We start from the raw sequence: 17897 nt of genomic DNA on the forward strand, positions 1-17897 counted from the left end.
TTAAAAGACCCACGTTTAAAATAAATTTCCTAATCTTCGTTGCCAAAAATTTGTTTGGGGGTGGAGTGTTGGTTTTCCGTCCTTGATTGCTAAACTTTCCATTTTTGTTACTTAGGCCGTTTAATCGTATTTTGATTCGGGTTGACATTATCTATGAATTTAGATTTCATTCGTTTGCATAACTTACATCACGCACGCACTTCGAGGTATTTTCCATCTTCTTATATGTCACCCACAGTTAGAATAGAGTGTTTTATAGATCATTGGATTGGAAATTTTTTCCTGATCGTTTCCATATCTCATTCGCAAAAATCGGACCGATAACGAATTGACAATTTTAGTTTGAAGTTGCGCGAAAAAAATCAGAAATTTCGGAAATTGAATTGGGCTTGGGCCCAAATACTGCACGCACGTGCGCGGCACGTGCGTCTCCTTCTTCAGCAAAACAGATCGCGAGTTTGTTTCACTTCCGCCATTAACAACTCCAAACCCTAACAAGAAGCAAAAAAAAAAAAAAACCTAAATACTACCACGCCAATTAGGATTCCCCCACCCCAAACCTTCCCCATAACATCCCCACCACCATCTCCAACAATTTCAACCACCAAAACAGTAAAAATTTCAAAAAAAAAAAAAAACTCAAACCACTGCGCCACTGCCCAAACTTTAAGTGAGTTTGATTCAAACTCCATCCTCACATTGCATTTAACCCCTAAAATCGTTTCAAAACTTCAATGGCACAAAGACGGAGAATTTTGCCGGAACAAGCTTTTTTTACCGACGAGCTTCGCTACCGCGTTTTCTGATGTGAGATGATTAGGAGGGATTGGAATAGGTTGTGGTATTCGAAAGATGATTTCTACCACTCCGATTTGGTGGAACACTTCTATAAGAAGAGGGAGTTGGATGGAAATAGAATTTTTGTTAAGGTGGCGGGGACGAGGAGAGAAGTATTTAGGAGGTTGTTGGCTGAGATTTTAGGCATTCCGCCTAGACGCCATCTCGACGCCACATTGCAGGAATCCCAATTTGGTGGGATCGAGCCTTTGATGAACGAGACAGTATTTTGGAGGGAAACTACAATGCGAGCTCGCATTGTGTTTGCCAGTCGTCTCTGTGAACCAACCAGTTGGCTGTAGCTCAATGGATTGGTAGGAATATCACTGGAAAAGAGAAGGTCAGTGATATCAGTCTGAACTGTCTTCATGTTCTATGGATACTCTAGGAGCGAAAGTATGAATTATGTATTCTCGAGTTTTTGATTAATATGATTAGGGGAGTTGGGAAGAGTATTGCACCTCTCGCTGTTTTGATAACAAAGATCATGATGAGTTTGAGAGCAACTCCAAAAATAGAGCAAATTATGATTAAGTTGCATACGAATGTCATAGCGTATACGGACTGTGTTCAGAAGGTTTGGAGGTTGCCTGGAGAGAGGGTAGTGGAAGAGACTAAGTCGGATGATGAGGAGGACACGACATGTTTTGATGTCGATGCCTTGGAGAGATGTAATTCTGATTTAGAATGCATGTCAGTGATTCATCGTGGCATGCGTTCTCTTAATACTATTTGTGAAGATCTCCGGATTCGGCAGACTACCATACATCATAACTACGAGAGTCTTGCCCAGCGCGAGGATGAGCGTTCGGAAGAGATGAAGGCAGAGATGGAAGCACAACTTAAGTTCCGAGAAGAAATGCTTGAACGCTTCCCACCCCACAGGGGTTCTTCTTCTGAGGAGGCGTCTGTGAGGCACGAGCGTTGTCGCTGGCTGAAGGACGGATGGTTCGGGCCCATCGGGAACTCAGGCCCACTCTTCATCTCATGGTCCATCTTCAACCAATAGTGCGTGGTTTAAGGAATTTATTGATTGATGTTTTTTTATTTTTTTTTTATTAGTTACGATGTTAATTTTGAATTCAGTAGTTTAATTTGTATTCGGTAGTTAATTGTATTTGAATTTTCAATTTTTATTTAATGTGGTTATTTTCAAATTATGTGTTGATTTTTGTGTTAATCCCACCTTCCCGAATTGTTTGGGGGTGGTATTATTTCTTTTAGCATGGTTTTTATATGATCCACAATTTATTATGTAATTTTGCGATGATTGTTGGGAATGTTACCGATATTGGCATGCCTATGATTATATGTTGTGGTAGGATGAAATTTCAATGAGTTAGGAAGTTACTATTCTAAATTCAATCTAAAAGATATTAGGTTTGTTTTAGAATAATGAATATGGGTTGTTTCTGTTTTAGGTTTTGGAAATATTTTGTTTCGGCAATTGCCGTAAACCTTTTTGGCAACTTGTCGATTCGGTTTAGAAACTAAAACCCTATATAAACTTCCTTCATTCTACACTCACAACCCACACTACATCTCACTTTCATCTCTCACCTTTCACTCCCAAGTTTCCCACTTTTATTCTTCACTTTAGCACTCCAGCTATACGGAGCATGCCCTGCGCCTCAGTGAGCGCACCCTGCGATTGAACCGCCTGTTCCTCAATTTAGACCTGAGTGCACCCTGCGTCCATACCAGGCAAAAAGTGAGCGCGCCCTGCACCTAAGTGCCTGGAACTCGAACATAACCAAAGCGCACCCTGCGCCCTACCGAGGCTAAATTAAAGCGCCACCCGTGCTATGACATCCGTAGGCACGAAAAATTCTTATTTTTTGTGGGTTGTTCCAGGATCGTTTGCAGCTGTTCTAGAGAGTTGTTTTGTGATGACATCTCCTACAGTCATACCGGAGCAGTCTTTCGAAGACTTGTTGGGAAGCGACACTTATGGAGGTTGGTTCCGCGACAAGATCTTGCAGTTAGGATGGAGGCATCTACTGGTAAGTGATGACGACTTGTATTTACCTCAGCTTACTGCATTTTTCTACAATAGTATTACTTTCTATTGTAACCAAGATAGAGAACAAAAATTTTCCCTTGCAATTGAAGACACGACAATGGAATTCAGTAAGTCTTTGGTAGCATTAGTTTCAGGATTACCCTTGCCTGATCCTATGCACACATGGGGATATATGACCGATAATGCATACCTCTATGACTATACATATTTCCATGAGTATTATGGGGGAGGGGTATTTCGTATAATGGACCAAGGGTGATATAACATAGCCCTTGGTAGCCTGTCCCTGAATGTAGGCACCACCATGTTATTCATCATGATGAATATTTTAGGGGAGTGGAAGTTTACTTTTGCAAATAGTACCGCTGGTGACGTTTTCCTTGCTTTAGCTGAGGGACGTCGCCAATATGACATTCCCAGAGTATTAGTGGCTAGTCTAAAGAGAGCCCAAAGCATGAGGCATAAGTATCTTCTTATGCCTATTTTGGTTTGCCGCATCATGTGCGGTTGTTTACCTGTATTATGTACCCAGTTCACGGAATGGAAAAGGGTTGAAGTCATGAGACCCACCAATTAGGTGGTTTGTTCATTTTGAGTTATGACTTGGCGGCGCGGGTTGGCAGGTGCAACCTCATTTGGTTGCTCCTTACACCCCATCAGACCAAGTGACACTCAACAGGTTAGCACGGGTTGATGACACACGGCGACGGGCTTGACAAATCACCATGGCATGGTAGGACGCGAAGGAACCTCATTTCTTTGAAGAGAATGAGGATGATGCTTAAACGCTGGAGTTAATGTAAGTTTTTAGTTTCAATTAGTGTCTGCTTATGTCCCAATCAATTTGCTTCTTTTAACCCTATAACGGGTGGAACTCCTATAGAGTTGCGTCTATTTTTTTTTTCTATATTAGTATATTTTAACCTTGTTTTGCAGATGTTCCAGAATTTCTCGCGTTTCCATGGTATTTTTCTACCCTTTTTATTTCAATACTTTGAGAATAAAGCATGCTTCTTGTTTGGGGGTGGCATAGAAACACGTGTAATTAAGGCATCTGTTAGGATATAGATATGTACAATATGCACTTATTTTCTAGTAAAAATTCAAAAATTTCAAAAATATAAATAAAAAGTTTATGCTATACACTTAAAGGAATATTGGTATTGTTTTCTTTCTTTATGCTCTTAATAATCTAGAAATCTCACGTATCTTTTGCATTAGAATAGTTTTTAGAAACTTAGGTTAATATGTAGATAATAATCTTTGCATCTATCTATAAATATATTACATGAGTATCTATAATTGTTTGGCAGTAAGTTTTTGAAATCTAGGCTAGAGTACTTATTCTACAAATCCTGTGAGAATATAGCTTAAAGCCTTATATGAGCGAAACATTTGAGAATGACACAATGGAGAAGTAAAATCCGGATAGAGAAATCACACGTCTACTTGCTTGATCACTATACCATATTCTAAGCGAGAATTTAGGCCATCTTTGGATTGATATAGCCAGAAATTCAATCCTTATGAAATTATTTTCCGCTAGTCGCCCCTCTGAGCCTTTCTTTAGCCTTTCATAAACCGCAAATCCTTTAACCTTTTACAAAAACAAAACAAAATAAAAAATCAACCTACCCATTATAAAATGAGTCTGAGAATAGGATGAGTAAAGAAAAGAGAAAGGAAAAACCTGTGTAAACAAAAATTAGTTAGTTGCTTCAGAAAAGAAAAAGAAAAGAAGTTTCCATCCAAAGAAAAGAAAAGAAAAATAAAAATAGAAACAAAATAAAAACTCCAAAAATAGAATAATAGGAGTCAAAAAGCCAAAATAAAAAGGCTAAGGATGGAAACAAAATGTAGAAGCAAAAAAACAAGGGTTTATCTAGTTACGTAATATGAAGACCCTATTATCTCAGACTTGTCCTTATTGAATATCCATTTCATTCTTTCTTAAACCATCTCCTAATCCCCACAACACCTAATAAAGACCTTTAGCTCAATTAGGAATTGGTTAGTGTGATAGTAACTGGCAGATGTGTTTGATCGAACCCGGCTTCCTTGTGTGTCATTGAGATTATAAGGTAAAATGTGTCCACTGCGCACTGGAGTAGCGAAACTTGAGCGGAAAAATTAGAGTGGTTTTTGTCTTGACATTTATGTGCGGACCTACTTAAGGACGCTATTCTGAGTTTTTAGAAACGGACCTGCTAGTGCATTTCATAGTATTACTCATTGTATATATGTTTATTCGTAGATGATTGATTATTATGCATATATTAGCTTAGGTTTCGACTTGATTATTCTGTATTCATTGTTAAGTGAGTTGTATAGATAATTGAGACATAAATAAGGAAACAATAGTTTTATTTCTTAGTTGTTGTAGTATAGATGAAGTTTGTGAGTAACTTCACTGGAAAACTCTCACGAGGCTATAACTCGTCCACTAGGGAATTCTTAATGGTTTAAGGCCTTTTTGCATATGGTCAATGCAATCGCACTCGGCGAAACAAGAGTAGTTAGAAGTCCATTTTTGGTCACTTATTCTAATTTCTTATATTTGCTAGAGGACAAGCAAAATGCTGTTTGGGGGTGGTTTGATAAGAGCCCAAAATTGTAGTTTTAACCCCTTAACAATAATACTTTTAGACCAATTATGCGAGTAATAAATAAGAGTTAATGCTGATTACATGCTTTTATGTATTTCAGGCATTGGAGTCGATTATGTGCAAAAATGTGTCACTTTTGCGAGATAAAGGAGAAAATGTTGGTTGCTAAGGAGTTATGTGATTAAAGGCTAAGATTCAAGGAGAAAAAGTCTTTAAAAATCCCGGTCAAAGCTAAAAGGTTAAAGTCAACGTGGGCAGAAACAATGCACAAAAATCAGCAGAAATTCCGAAGGCCATATCTTTAGACTCAGACCTCGGAATTGGGCCTACCTTATGTCAAACCGACCGGCTCAGAAAGAGCTTTCCAATGGTCTAAACCTTGACCAAATTAGAGAAGTAAAAGTGGACGAAACATCTGTTAAAGTAAAATCTAGTTGAAAAGGCCTCTATGGACTGAAGAAATTGGGTTTTGGGCTCGATTTTCTGTCCCAAAACATGGCTCCTCAGCCCATGCATGAAAATGTGGACTTAGCTTTTAAGCATTCTAGTTTTTAGGTAGCCATTAGCCAATAATTTAGATCTAGTTTTAGACTCCATTAATTAGTTTCAATAGCTTGTTTTAGATCTAGTTTTTACCTTTCAATTAATTAGTGTTAGAACAAAAGTAGATTATTATTTAGAATCACTATTAGTTTTATAATAAAGTATTAGTTTTCATCTCAATTTAGTTTATTTGATTAAATTCTTATTTAGTTTTAGTTGTTTTAAATTCATAAATTAGGTTGTCTTCATTTGATAATTAGTTAAATCATAATTATAGTTCAAATTAGTAAATTTACAATCTTTATATCATGTCTTGGTTAAATTTGTATAGAAATGATAGTTTAATGACTCAAGGCTAAACCTTCATTAGAGGGGTTTGAGGAAGCCTTGATGAAAACTTGATTTTTGCTAGCTTAGAAATTGTCGTAATAATCTATTCAATTCTAGAAAGTAATTAGTTCACCATGAGAATGGGTTTGTTTGCTTCATATGCTAGTTATTATTTGGTAGAGATTGCCATGAATAATTAGGGATTAGAAATACCATTTGTTTATGCGAAAGCATTGAAATTTGGATCACGATAAATCTTTGCTAGTTAATTAAGTCGAGTTAAGGTGGAATTAATCCCCCCTAATTCCTTATCATATAGTCAAATTAGAAATTCCGTAGTTTGAATTATCGTATCTTGTTAGTATAATTCACATTGTAGTATAATTTCCACATTACTCTCATTAACTTTGGATAGACCGATAGTCTTAGAAAACGTAAATTCTAAAGAACTAGGAGTGGAACGAATTCTCTACTCGAACTTTATTGCGATAGCATCGAGAGTAGAAAACTTTGATAAACCGTTAGTGGAAAATATCTTTAGTTTTACTTGCGTTGAGTTTAATCGCTTATTCGTAAATAAAACTATCGTTTTCACTGTTATCAACTTTCCACTATAGAATCTCTATCCTCTTCTCTAGGCACTTCATTCTCTTTGTCCTCTTTATTTAGAACTTCATAAATTTTCTCAATGTCATCGTCCAAGTTTGCCGGGTTACTCTCCAACACAGGTTCTAGAGTTTTTTTCATTGAAGTGGTCTCATGCATATAGTTATCATCATAGAATCTAGAATTCACATGATAGTCAGGTAGATGGTGATGTGGTTTTAATTGGTCATAAATGTCAAGATGGGCTTTTTAGTAATTGGTTTATTTATAGCAACACCTTGTTCCTATTTTTTGTTGGGTTCTGGACTAGTGGGAAGAATATTAGTCTCAGATGTGGTATCGATTAAAATAGATTGGAGAGAACAGAAGGTCTTTGCTATTTGTTGTCTTTGAATTGTTTGCTCGACCATTGCTTGGTAAAATTGGTCTGTGATAGATGGTGGAGTGGACTATGAATTTGAAATGGATGGTGATGTGAATGGCAATGGACTGTTAGTGAACCCATATTCTAACTGATCGGGTGGATATATAAATAATGGTTGACTATTTGTGGTGGAATTCCATAAATTGTCTACATGATTAAAAAACTCTGGGGGTGTATTGGGTACTATGGAAATTAGAAAATTGAGGTTCGTTATCGTAAGAATATTCCATAGGAGGCTCAAACTCAGTATATGATGTGCATTGAGACGCCCAATGGTATGGACTACCACAACAAGAACAAGGTTCTGGGTTTGCATTGTAATTCTATGACGGTTGCAATGCATATTGATAAGACATGAATGCTCAAACAAGAATGATGCACAATTTGCAGAAATTCATTTGTGACTTTGAAGTTTTTGAAAAGTTTGCATGCAATGTCTATATATTAGAAACTATGCCCTATTTGAATATAATAGTGGGCGTCAAACTGGGTTTTGGGAACTACACGTGTTAAGGGAGAAGATCACTACTTCACCAGATGGTGTGCCACCAAGAATCTTACCCACGGTATTTCTGAGGGAGGGGAGTGAGGAAGGTGGGTCCACTAGAATCTAGTAGTTTACTACTCTCTTTGTTCGTGCTAGATGTTTGTCCTGATGGACGTGACTAAATTGGCTATGCTTAGTTGATTTTATCTTTTTAATTTGGTCTATGTAACAAACATTTCATGCAACATCTGTTCTAAAGTGGGTATTAATCCCACTTTTTGTTCTTTTATGGCTAGGGTTTAGCCTTAGCGTTAAATGTAAAGACGAGACTGAAATGTAAATCACACAATCACCCAAACATGTTTATTAACACACAAGTATCCTCTTACACTTTGTAGCGAGGAGGTTTAGAAATTACCTCCCAAGGTGTGCGTACACGACCTTTACGGTGAAGGCGACGTGGTGGGATTGACGAAGTGTTTGGTGTCTTGCGTGTCAACCAACCATTCAAGCTTTTTTTTATGGTTACAAATTTAATTTAACTAAGACCCACAAGTCGGGTCGAAATGTTGGCAAAACCAATAAATTACAATTGATTGCCTTCGTGGGCTTAAACTATAAAAGCAATAAACACAAAAATTAACTACATTTAAGTTAATTAAACAAAATACATAAAAGTTTGGAAAGTGTTCGTTAAAGATTGGAACTTTAACCCCCAAGTTGGGTTGTGATGTGCGCGCGTGGTACTACTCTTTCGTGCCACACACATCCAACCAGTCCAAGTTGGTTGAATCCCCAACTCTTGGTAAGTAAACTTAAACCAAAAGACTAAAGTCCAAAGCTTAAACTATTTTGTGTTTAACCTAATTAATTTTTTTGTGTTTTGTTTTGAATTACTTATATGATATTATCTTAATTTAAACATGCATAAACAACAATTAATGAAAACTAAACCTAAACATGTTACTAAACTAAATTTTAAAATTTTAATCTTGCTAATGTCTTACCAATTCATTTTAATTAATAAAAACTTTTAATTTTTAAAATGCATTTTTAATTGAATTTTTGGTTTCTGAAAACTCAAAAACTTGTAAATCTATCTACATTTTACCAACTAACAGTTAAATTAAAAAAACTATGAAATATTAAAGTGGACTTACATATGAAGATTCTGAGCTAACATAATCTTCATCTGGAAAAACTGAGGCGCGACGCAGTCCAAGGAGGCATGGTCGCATGTCATTTAGGTCTGATGGGAAACGGTTCGCGAGCGTGTGTCTCACGCGGACACGGGGAAATGGTTCGCGGTCGCATTTCGGACGAGGGCGCGAGTGTGGCAAGCGCAGGCTCGTGTCCTTTTTCTTCGTTTGTACTCTGTTTTCTACAGCAAGTTTCGGTGGGTCTCCTTGTGCTACTGCCGAGTTCCGTTTGCACAGAAAAGTACTGGAAACCATAGAAACAAAACATCAGTAGCGAAAATTATATAAAAAAAAACTTAAAAAATTTGAAATGGAGATTGAGAAGAAAGTTTAATGGTTGATGCTTTTCTCCATCTTCCTCTTTCCATAGGAATCCATGACGACGGCGCCTTTTGAAGAATGAGATTTGATAGTGGTGAGAAGGGTGTTAAAGTTCATCTTAGACTCTTTGTTTAGAGAAAGGTTTGTGATGGATAAAACACTAACTTTTGTAACTCTTCTATCCTATTTGGGTTTTAGAATTACTCTTAATCTTAACTTGTATTGAAATGATTTAGAACTTGTATTAAAATGTTTAGAACTTGTATTGAAATGATTAGAAAACTTGTATTGAATTGATTAAGAACTTTGGTTTACACTAAAGCTTAAAGAATATGAAAATGGAAAATAAGGAAATAACAATTTAATTTAAAAACATTTAACCTACTCCTAATGACCAAAGATTAGATCTAGGGTTTTTACTCCTAACAAACCAAATGGTTTGGACCCTAAAACTTGGATAACTAATTATCTACATCTCTTTGGTTTATATAGGACACCATTTACAATTATGCCCCCTTCTAGAAACAACCTAGTGGGCTTTTGACCTAAGCCCATGAAATATAATTCTTGATATTTGCTTTAGGTCCCTGAGTCTATAGCTTTTAGCCTTGAGTCTTTCAGTCTTTGACTTTGATAGTTTGACTTTGACTTTCTGACACTTTGCTCCTAAGTTGGAATCTTCCCAAGCAGCGTAAATAGCCATCCTTTTTGTGCTAAAATGCACGTATTAGGAATATGCGTCCTAAATGGCCTGTATCTTGCAAATGGTAGCAAAAGATATAAGTTGTCTGTTCATTAAGTATAAGAAGGGCATATTTGAAGCATTGTAAATGTAATAAAATGCACATTTGGGGACTGATCACACACCACTTGGTGAAGTGATTGCCTACTCTTCTGAGACGTGTAGTAGTGCCATCCTAGTCTCGTGCCCAACTGTTCCTCTGAACAGGGCATAGTAAAATATAGACCAAAAGCAAAGTTTTCAAAACTCCATACTTGCGAAAAATGAATTTCGATTGCTTGAGCATACATTGTCTGTTTGCACATGATAGGATAGTTTTGGGGTCTTGCTAAAAGTGTATGATACTGCGTTCAGGCACTTCTAGTATTAGCAAGAATAAAACTTACTCAAGTAGGAGAGTTTGTCAACCTAGACAATCTCTTGTTTCTAGTCCTCCATATCTTAAGATGGCTGTTGAAGTAGTACAAGCTGATGAGCCTCTATCCAACTTCTACACATCGTTACAAGATGGGCCTCCATCTTGTATACAACTCACACCGCTTACGAGCGATTTTAGGATTCCACCAAACATGTTCAATCTCCTACCCATCTTCCACGAGTTAGAACACGAGTTATCGTACGAGCATCTACACCGGATACATGAAGTATGTAATATCTTTCATCATCCGAGCGTCACCAACGATCAGGTTAAGGTACGAGTGTTTCCTTTCACTCTAGCTGGCAAGAGTCACGCTTGGCTTCTCTCATAGAAGGCCGACTCTTTCGATACATGGGAAAAGGTTGTGTTCTTCTTCATGAAGAAGTACTTTCCGCCGAAGAAAACAGAAGAGATAAGAAGCAAGATACATTTTTTTAGACAGATTCCAAGTGAGACATTTTCCGAAGCATGAGATAGATTCTCTGACCTACTCCATTCATGTCCTCACCATAAACTAGAAAAATTCACTCTTGTCTAATGTTTCTTCAAAGGCCTTCTCCCAGAACATAAAGTAATCCTCGACATCATGAGTAATGGTAATTTTTTGGAAAGAGGCGCAACCGAAGCTTTAACCTTTCTTGAAAACCAAGCTGAAAAGAGTACCCATTGGGGAGACATAAACAATTCTAGAATAGCCAAACTTAGTACATCTAAGGCTAGTGGTATTTTTGAGGTGAAATCAGATCTAGAAATCAAAACCCTAATAGAAACCCTCGCAAGAAAGATAAATGCCCTCACAACCAAACAAAAAGACTAAACCCCTCATCCTGTCATGAACATAAATACCTTTCCATGAAATTTCTGTGTAAGCTTAAATCATATAGATGCCACCTGTCCCTTGATCACATACCTATCATCACTTCAGCTAGGAGAAATATGTGCTTTCAATGTACCAAATACACCATGGAGACAACATCGAAACTTCGCATGGACCAACATTCCACAAAACCAATCACCACTACCAGGTTTTAACAAACCATCAAATGTATTCAGCTAAGGACAAGGACAAGGTACCTATAACAATCAGAACAGAGCATTGGTTCCATCCCAATTTAACCAGAACTATCAAAACCTACCTGTCAACAGCTAAAGAGACCTAGTCCCCGTTACACCATCAACTAGTGTCCAAACAGATAAGCCCACCGAAATAATGCTATCTGTCATGCAACAACAAACCCAAATCCTAAAATCCATGCAACAATCTTTGAACTTGTTAGCCCAAGATAAAACCCAAAAAGGGGTGTTCCCAGGTCAAGCTATTCATAATCCTAAACCAACAAACACAACCTTTGAAGCAACAAGTGACGTGAATGAAGCTGGAGCGCTAAAAACTCTTTCTTAATCATCCCATCTATGAGGATTGATTCCTCTTGTTTTGATGTATTCCTTTCCCATTCCATTCCAAATTTTGCTTTAAGGGGATACATCAATAAGGTAACTGGACCTCTCCACTTGGAGGGTGTGGTTGTAAGTGTTGGAGCCTTAGTCCATAGTATATCTCGCATATTCTTTGTAAAACACTTTTTACTCGTTGTTGGAGTAAGTGTGAACCTGTGGAGTGAGTATACAATTTATTTTTCTTTATTTTATATTTTCTATTTTTACGTTTTCTATTTTTACATAAACATTTTTCTTTCAATCTCACCTTTAACACTGAGTAGTCTTTTCTCTATAAAGAAGAGATGTGCAACAAAGCAGAGGGCGATGGGGATTGAGTGAAGGTGTCTTACGGTTGTCTCTCATGGTTGTTTAGCATGTCTCGTCTTCCATATGCATGCCATACCGTGGGATGGTTAGCAGTTGGAGCCTTTTATTTTGAATTTTTATTTCCTTTTATGGGTGATTTCTAATTGTTTCGAGCTTCATCTTTCCCTTTGGTTGGAATGGCTTTAACTAGGACTAACTAGAGAGTAGGAGAGGAGAGACTAGATTGTCTACAAATAGAGCTAGTCCTTTTCACTAGATTTGCCTACTTGTAAAACAAGAGCTGGAAGATCTAGGGAGGCCAAACCATGGGATGGTTCACAATTATAATCACTTAATTTCAAGCACCTTCTATTGGGAGGATCACTTTTGTCATAGTGATTTTTTTAGTAGTTTTATAGTTTATATATTTCTATCATAGTAACTTAGGAACATAAAAATCAAAAATCCAAAAACAAATGTTTCTTTCTTTCTTTAATAAAATTGTTGTTTTTACCACGCTATTAATGATAGATTCTTGATACATCAATAGTTAAGTGATTTTTTTCAAAGTGGGCAATGAATTTTACACAAACCAACCCCTAGAACAACACAATCTAGGGGTGGTTTGAGATCAACTTTGCTTACTAAGGGTCGCCTATATCACCGAGCTATTCGCCCGGGTCAGGACATTCCATGTCTTGTGTAGTAAATCCCCCAACTCGTGTAGCTGAAGCTTTGTCTGTCTAGATTAGGTTCGCCACAGAGCCGACACGAAAGTTGCCTAAGAGATTATCTGTTATAATTTGTTTTAAAGTAGTAACATCTAGAATCACTGCTTTTGAGTACGAGTCTCTTAAAACATCTTTCCATAGTTTTCAAAACCACAAGATATAAAAATGAAAGTTATATGTCTGGAGTAATAAAAATGATACCGGATTAACGTATACTTTTATCTTCTTGGCAAAGCCTTTATATGGATAGAGATATATTTTGAATGAGAAAACCAACTAAAAAAAGAGACGAGGCATCTCCAAATGAGAATTAAACAAATAGAGTAACCCAAAGTGATACTATTATCTATTTAATTCTATCTTTTGCCTCCACCTCTCTATTTTGTCTCGAGAATCTGACGTTAAAAGACTCAAAAATTTCCAAAATTTTCAAAAATTTTATTTCTTAAAAATCTTTCCCCCTTCGTTTAAATCTTTTCCTTGTCTAAATCTCTTTCGTTTTTGATTTTTTTTTTCAAAAATGTCTTCTGTAGCAAAAAAAAAAACCTGCCACCTAGCAAGACTAGATGGATCAGTTTCAATGATCGTGTGCAAGCACTTCCTAGAGAATTGCAACTTAAGATATGGACACATACCAAAAATTATTCCTGGTTTAGGTAAGAGTTCATACGCACGTAAGAGATAAGCTAAGAGAGAAGGCTGGTGCTTGAATTGTCAAACACCAACTTGCCCCGGTTTTCAACCTCATAATAATTCTATTTACAAAGTTTACATGTGTTATCCCCTAGTACATTACGCTTGGTCTAAGAGAATAATTCAGCCATTTGGTTGGGATTGACTCGAGTTTTCAAAAACTTCCAAGTCTTGGGGATCTGACTTAAAACGACCCACCTTTTTAAAATTTCTGTCAAACTTATTCAAAACCCAAAAAAAAAAGATTAATTAAAATTTTCTTTCTGTTATCTGTACATATTTTCCTACATTTCCTGTACAATTTTTTCCAACATCTGTTTTTCATCCACCGTTGGATGTGAGTGTACCAATACCGTTACGTTGCATTTGTGATGTTGATCATTTTGGTACCTCACGAGTCAAGATCGGACGAGTAACGAAACACAGATCGACTCTAGAAGTTGGCAAGGCACTAAGGACAAGATCAAAATTTCTTGATTTCATTTGGGCTTGGGCCAAAATTTTATTTTCTTAAAAGAGGCACATGCGTTCCATCAAACCCTTCAGCCCACACGATCACCCATCTTCCTTTCTTCCTCCCCAAAAATTTCCAAACCCTAGCCACCACAAGCTGACTCACGCCTGCCCTTACTCCATTCGCGGTCGCGTGACCTTACCCTAACACACCACCATACAGTTTTTTCACAACCTTCCCCATTTTAAACCCCCATTCTAACTCAAAACCCCAAATTTTAAAATCCCTACTTTAAATGGCTCGAGTTCTTAAAATCGTGCCGGAGCAAAATTTCAAGATCTCTTCTATTCTGATATGTTTGAAGTGCACTTCAGGGCTGAGATAAGAAGAAGAGGATGGGAACCCTTGGTTTTGTTGGAAGATGCGGTTTATTCTCCCTCTTTTACTTTCTCGTTTTATACTTGCATGCTTAGAGGGGAGGATGACCGCATTACGATTGTTAAGGATGGCTGCTCGTTGGAGCTCACCAAGGAAGTGGTGAGTGGAGTTCTAGAGATTCCTCTAAAAGCTTATGTTCATACAAAACAGTCCCCAGAAGGAAATACCATCGATGTGATGATGATAGAGATGCTTCTCGAGGGGGTTAAAAACCTCAAGTCTCACTGCGCTTACCAGAGTTCGCTACGAAGGAACCAGCTATATCTCAGTGGACAACATACAACCTGCTAGGCTCGGCCAAGCCTTTAGATATAGGTAAGGCGATGCTTCATCTTTTATGGATTCTTCACGAGTAGAAGATTAGTTTATGCATCGTCTCCTTTATCTTCGAGCAACTAACTGCCCCTCTACCAGTATTGGTCACCAAGATCATGCAGCATTGGGGGTTCCAAGCTATAAATGCCATAATGGAGGTCAAGGACGCTACCACAGGTCCTATCTATGCCTAATGCATCTAGAAGTCATGGCTTCCACCTTCCGCTAGAGCCGCTAAGCAAGCACGCCCGGCGAAGAAGGTGGATTACTTCACTGAAGATGCCACTCGACAGTTCACTCAAGCTATGGACGGAATTTACTTCCTCCATGGAAGCGAGAGGATTTTGCACTCATATCTCCACTAGCTCAGGGAAACTCAACAGAACATCATAACGGAACAACAAACTATCCGAGTGGAATAACACACTGTAGGAACCGTTATTTCAGAACGAATATTTCTACAAACCGCGAGAACCCATACACAGCGGAATCAATATGGTTCTCACAATTTTGAATAGAGAACATACCTTTTGAATCTGATTTAGATAACTCTGAGAATCCAAGATTTATCAAATCCGAAATCAACCCCTTGATCTTCTGTTGTATTCTTTTAGAACAGATTGGACGTTGTGTGGGCAACGATATACCAATCCCCTTCTTTCTCACAAAGCTAGATCCAATTTTGGATCTATCTTTCCTTGCCTCTTTTTCTAATCCAGTGAATAGTCAATTTCGGCCAGAGAGAGAGTATTCTATTTATAGGCTACAATAGGGACCATGAAGAGAAATTAGGGTTGGGCCTCCTGACGGGCTTGGGCTTCCCATGTTCGCCCAGAACACACGGCCCAAGTCCATCAACAAATGGCTTATTCCACTAAAGGCCATTGTTGCACTACCGCCCTAATCCCAAATTACGTGTCAGCATTTATGGGCTCCATATTATATGCTCGTTGATCTCCCCATGTTTAAGATATCGAATGTCCGTTGATTAAGTCAAGTTACTGACAACTACATTAATCAACTTCTTATGTCCTTGAGTAGTACCACTCAATCTCATTGTCATGTCAGAATAAATCCACCTGCAGGGTTTACATGACAATCTTTTTGCTCCTCAAGGGGACATCATCAACCCGACTTCTTGCGGGACACAGATTCCTTCTATAATCAACAACACACCTTACAGACAATGTCATTACCCAATCTATCGAGTTTGTTGATTCACAAATGAATCTCACTCATTGATGATTTAAAGCAATGTACAATACATGTAAGTGCCCGTTATTATATCCGGATTAGGAGGACAAACATCCATAATAACAGAGGCATTTGTTCTCTTATATAGTCAGTATAATGATAAACAACCTCACTTGGTCCTGTTCAATACACACAAAGTGTACTAGTGTAATCCTATAGTCAAGATAGACTAATACCAGATTATACTACAACCGTACTAATAGTTTGTCCAAATCTATCTAGGTTGTGAACGATTACTTATATTTTATAAGGTACTGATGATATGATATTCTGTGTGTTCACACCATATCATCTACAACATAAAGTATTAGACACATGCATATAACTAATAACATATATAATATGCATAACATTTGCCCATATGATTCTCATTCAAAATATAAAGAGTTAGAATTAATACAAAGTAATGCCTTTTAGTATATAACCCTATCACATACCCTCATAGAGGAGTAACGGTTCTTCTAGCAGGAGCAGCGATATTTTCAGCACAGTGTCACTAGAACACTGCAAAGCATCAGAGACGCGCTCCCGCGTAGTTATTGACATGCCAGGCCTCGACGTCAGCAAGGAGAAGGATCTTCTAGACGCCGAGACAAGTCACCCAGTGTCCGTATAGTTAGATCTATTTATTTTTATGTTTCTTTTCATGTGTATGATGTAGTGTAAGTTTAATTTTATGCTTAATATTATCTGCTTGTTTTATTTTGTTTTGTTTTTCTTGTGGAATTTGGTTTATGAGTATAAGGTAAAACAAATACATCATGCCAAAATTTTCCATTTTTTCTTTCATACATGTTTTCAAAAATACAAAAACCCAAAAAGATTTTATAGTAGAATAAATATCCCTAGTATAATAAGCCATGTATTTCTCGTTCTATATCAAACAACCACGCCCCAAACTTATTTGGGGGTGACATATTTTCATCGTGAAGAACAGAATACATGTGTATCGCCGTTTTTGCTCATGTTTCTATGGTAATATCTTTCCTTATACTTTGAGGACAAGCATAGTTCTATATGGTATAGTAATATTTTGCAAAAACTAGGCATTTTCTATATAACAGTATATTTCTTCCTTTCTAAAATTTTTTTATGAAAAAGACCAAAAATATATTTTTCCATTTAGTATTAAAAAGTATTGTTTCCTTTTTCTATGATGAATAAAAAGTTTAGAAGTCTCATTATAACAATAGAGTAAGGACTTGTTATTCGTACTTAGACTAATATACGTACAATAGTTTATACATCTTTTTATGAATGACATACATCAGCATTTGTTTGTATATATAAGTGAGTTTCCGAAGCCAAGGTTAGAACAATTAAGTTCCATATCCTGTGAGAATCTAGCCAATTCAAAAGCCTCATCTGAATGATTATTGAGTGATGACACAAAGGATGTCCGGATAGAAAGACCACACGTCCACTTGCTTGATCACCACGCCATATCCAATAAGAGAATTTAGGCTTTTTTTGGATCGATATAACCAAATAAACGTTAAAAACCCAAAAAGATAGTTTTCTCTAGTTACCCCTCTTGAGCTTTCACCCTTTCTAAAAGCATTTTTTACCAAAAATTCCTAACCCGTTACAACACACAATAAAAAGCTTACCCAACTGATGAGTTGAGAACTATATGGATATCAGAAAAAGAGAAGAGAAGACCTTGTACAAAAATAGAATAATTATTTTCTTCAAAAAGAAAAGAAAAGAAAAAGAAAGAAAAGAAAGAC

At 37.1% G+C, this 17897-nt stretch overlaps 1 non-coding gene across 1 annotated transcript; it reads right to left on the reverse strand.

Moving 5' to 3' along the window:
• Positions 1-10946: 10946 nt before the first annotated feature.
• LOC147493157 (small nucleolar RNA R71) lies at positions 10947-11052 on the reverse strand. The gene has a single exon (XR_015200648.1). It is a non-coding gene; the product is annotated as a small nucleolar RNA R71 (small nucleolar RNA).
• Between the last annotated feature and the right edge of the window lie 6845 nt (positions 11053-17897).

The sequence above is a fragment of the Coptis chinensis genome, chromosome 6, assembly GCF_015680905.1.
Source record: "Coptis chinensis isolate HL-2020 chromosome 6, ASM1568090v1, whole genome shotgun sequence".
NCBI classification, from domain to species: Eukaryota; Viridiplantae; Streptophyta; class Magnoliopsida; order Ranunculales; family Ranunculaceae; genus Coptis; species Coptis chinensis.